Here is a 4104-nt window from a genome sequence, read left to right as displayed (position 1 = left end):
TTCCCTGGCAATACCTTAGTGTGGCTGAGTTGTGCCTGTCCCTTCAGTCAGGACGTGTGATTTCCAGTTTCACTCTGTTTCTTCCACCCCCTATTATATTACCCTGAACCTTTACCTTCATTTGAAAGGTTTCCTGCCTCTGTGCCCAGCCCTAGAAAAGTATTTGAGTATGTGACCCTGCTCTCCGGTTTCATAGGGGAGGACACAGGGCCTGGAGTGGGGAGCCGATGGCTGGTTGAGGGCCGTACTTGCCCCGTGGCTCCTGCGAAACCTTCCCGCTCTGGTGAATAGGACCTGCAGGGGAGAGAGAGAAAGTGAACACTAAGAATTAACACATGAAATGCCATCACTCAGTTGTGGAAAAGGAAAACGGAGGCACACACCCACACACAAAGGTGAAAAAAACAGAGAAGCCTAAAGTAAACACCTTACAGAGAACGTGGAGAGAATTAATAGATACACAACCAGAAGACCACGGGTCAGCAGTCAAAAGAAAGAAAGGGGCTCTGAATGACTTATGGGCAAGTTTGGACTGTCTTTGGGGCAACCTCATTATTTGAGCATTGGGAAGGTAACCGAGGGGACTAGGTAGCAAGCAGGTCAGCTAGAAACTGGATGGTTTATGATTACCCAAAGAATCAGCAGAATGCCTCTCCGTGTCCCTGAGGAATGCCCATCAGAGACTCTTTCTGTCCCAACGTGGGAACCAATGAGGGAAAATAGACGGAGGGGCTGTGATTCCAAAGGAGGAAGCAGAGAATGTGTTGCTTGCCTCAGTGAAGAGGAATGACAATATAAATGGGTGGAGCCGACTCCTGGATGACTTATTAGTAACTGCAAGCATTCATTAAGAGTTTACTCTGCACTAGACTCTGCACAGAGGTTGACGTGTGTGATATCATCGCAGCCCCCCAAGGCCTGGCCTGGTGATACATTTCCTTAATCAACTTTGGGTTGGCCTAGTGGTGAAGGCATAGCATACTCTGGACCTAATCTGGAACAGTGGTTGAGATACACAATTTTGGTTGGATAGCATGTAGCAGGTTTTAAAGAAGTATCATTTTCATTTCTGGCAAGTAATAAGTTTGTTTCAAAGGGTCACTAAACTAGAGGACTGACAGATTGTCAGGGAACCTTCATCCTAAAAAGTTACATAAATGACTCTTGGGAAAGCATAGTCTGGCAAATCTTATTTCCACTCAGGGCATGCTGGTAAAATCTATAAAAAGAGTACCTCACTGAAGACTTAAGCAAATGGCCTTTGCAGAGAGAAAAAAGCTTGGCTTGGGGAAGAAGGAGCTCTCTGTGGTTGCAGCCCCATGAGCAGGGGAGTACATGGGGCTGGTAAAGACGCAGTGGATGTCCCTTTTCACCTTCCAGAAGCCTCTCTGATGCTTGAGAGGCAGCAGACCTGGAGGGATGGTCTTGCAGGTTTGAAAGCAGACTTAGAGGAAGGAGGAAAACAGTGTGATTGTTTAAGTGCTCATCCCTACCTGCAAATACAAACTGGGTAGCCCCGAAGGAATGCGTGCCCAGACCAGTTGTGTGTAACACTTTTGTAATTGATTCTAGAACAGTAGCTGCATCTCTCAGTTTGTGGATGCTCTCCAGCTCTCCGGGCCAGAGGACTATTAAACCAGTCAGGGAAGCTGCCAGAAGATCTGGAAGATCCAAGTGCTCAACTCATCTATTGCATCTGGAGAAAAGTAATTCCAGTTGTAAACTTACGATGCCCAATAAAATCTCAGGCTTTTAAAAGGTCATCTCAAGAAAAACCATAATGTTCTCTAAGCCTTATAGAAAACCCAATTCTCTATGCAACATTATTACAGGGCTCGATGCCATTTCTCAAAATTCAACAGTCCCACCCATATTTATTGAGTCCCCGTGATAAGCAAAGAATAGAACTGGACGTGATTCTGGAGAAAGGTGCAGACTGAGAAGGGCGTGTGAGAGTTTCTTTTCTCCTTGCTTTCTTACTGCATCCAGCTGTTTACTTTCCCCCTATTTGTTCTAAGGGCATGGTCACACCCATGATAGAGTGAGACATTTCCCTCCATTTTACTTGCTTATTTAGTTTGCCTGCACTGAGAAAAAGAAGTTTGAGTTCATTCCTACTCCAAAGAGGGCATCTTTCTATTTTTCACAAGCAGACTTAGTTATTTCGCCTGATGTTGCCCTTGCTGAAAGTCATCTTCCTCACTGTTTACGATGTCATGGTTTGCTATACCTGGAGATCCATTCCAAATGGTGGCTTCTCATATTGGGGAAACAGTTATGTTTATGGGAATATTCTTTCTGGTCCCTGGCATTCTTTAGAGCTTCAGTATTAATACTGAGTCAAGAGCTGTTTTGTTCTGTTAACATTTCCCTACTGACTAGCTTTGCATGAACATATTTTTTCCCTGCTTCTTTACCTCATTGTGGACAACCTCTTCACTAGGCTCAGTGTCTTTGTCCTTAACTTCTTTCCCATGTCCTTCTCCCCACTCCTCTCCTTCTTTTAGCCACAATCAATAGCAAGAAATGCACTTTACACTACCTCCCAGTATAAGTATATGCTATAGGAACAAGTTTCTTGAAACACACACCCTTAATATACACGATAGCTCTGCTATGTTCTGTTCTGTCCTTTTTTAATTAAAAACATACTGATTGTGATGCACTGAGTTTGTCAGCCTGTTATAAAAGCAATGCTCTAGTTAATGTGAATAAAGCCTAAACTATTGGCTCACGCTTTTGCTCATTCTCCCTTTCTTTATTTCATTGCCAGAATTAAAAGCATTGTTTTGAAATTACAGAAAAATAACTACCAGGGTCCCCACTTTAGTAGGGCAACAATGACCATTTTTGCATGTTCTTTCCCTACCCTCCTTGTCATTATGCAGGCATGGTCCCGTGGCCAGGACACCTGCTGTGAGCTCCAGCGGAGGGGGGGGGTGGGGGGCGGGGGGTCCTGCAGGATCTCTTGAATAGCCAGTACTGTGCAATCTCCTTGAGGTATAGTTTTATTTGTTGAAAACACTTTGACATTTACTTAGTATTTGACCTTCAGATAGAATGCTGACTGATTTTTATTGAACTTGCTAATATTCTTTTCATTAAGCATTTTTTTTCTAATTATAAAATCATGCATATGAATTTGGGAAATTCCAGGCGAGTACAAAGAAGAAAATAACATTTATAATTCCACTCTTCCAAGATAAACACTATGAACAATTTCGTGTCTTTCTTTTATATAATGTCTATGTAAGTATAAATTGTTGCTGTAATCCTCCGTGTACTATTTTATATTCTTTTTTTTTTAAAGATTTTATTTATTCATTTGAGAGAGCATGAGAGCGAGATTGAGAGAAAAAGTCGGGGGAGAGGCAGAGGGAGAAGTAGACTCCCTGCTGAGCAGGGAGCCCGATGTGGGACTCCATCCCAGGACCCTGGGATCATGATCTGAGCCGAAGGCAACCGCTTAACCAACTGAGCCACTCAGGCGCCCTATATTCTTTGTTTTTTGTTTTTTTTTTTGATGTAACATACTGTAGGACTTCTCACTTACCGAAATCATTTAACAAATAGCATTTCAAAATTTCTCTATTATTGGTAATTTAGGTAGTTTACAGTTTTATTGTTTGTGTGTTACTATAAAGAACTACAGTAAGCATTAACACCAAAATGTTTATCTGCATTTTAAGGCACATCCTTAATACAGATTTAAACAGTAGGCTTATTGGGTCAAAAGGTGTGGGCACTTTTTGGACTCGACACTGACGGCTGAGTCAAGGTTGGGATTCTAAAGAGGACCGTTGTTTTTTAAACATGAGAGAGACTTAGAATTATTCAGTATCTACATGTAAGAAGTTTCAGAAGGGAGGGCCAGTGTCAGAATGCTGAATCCACATTCCCGAAGACAGAGGTGAGGGTGGACGGCCAGGGCAGAAGATAATATTGTGTTCTTTGACATAGGGAGAAAGTAAGTTGGCAGGGGTGGGGGTGGGGGTGACTGAGTTTGTCCACGTGGGTGTGTACTGGTGTGGGAGGAGCCAAGGAAACCCTGTGGAATGATTTTTATTCTCTTGACTTTTATCTTCCCAGAGTCAGGGAGTAAGG

This window comes from Neomonachus schauinslandi, chromosome 3, assembly GCF_002201575.2.
Source record: "Neomonachus schauinslandi chromosome 3, ASM220157v2, whole genome shotgun sequence".
Taxonomy (NCBI): Eukaryota; Metazoa; Chordata; class Mammalia; order Carnivora; family Phocidae; genus Neomonachus; species Neomonachus schauinslandi.
This window is presented reverse-complemented; position numbering follows the sequence as displayed.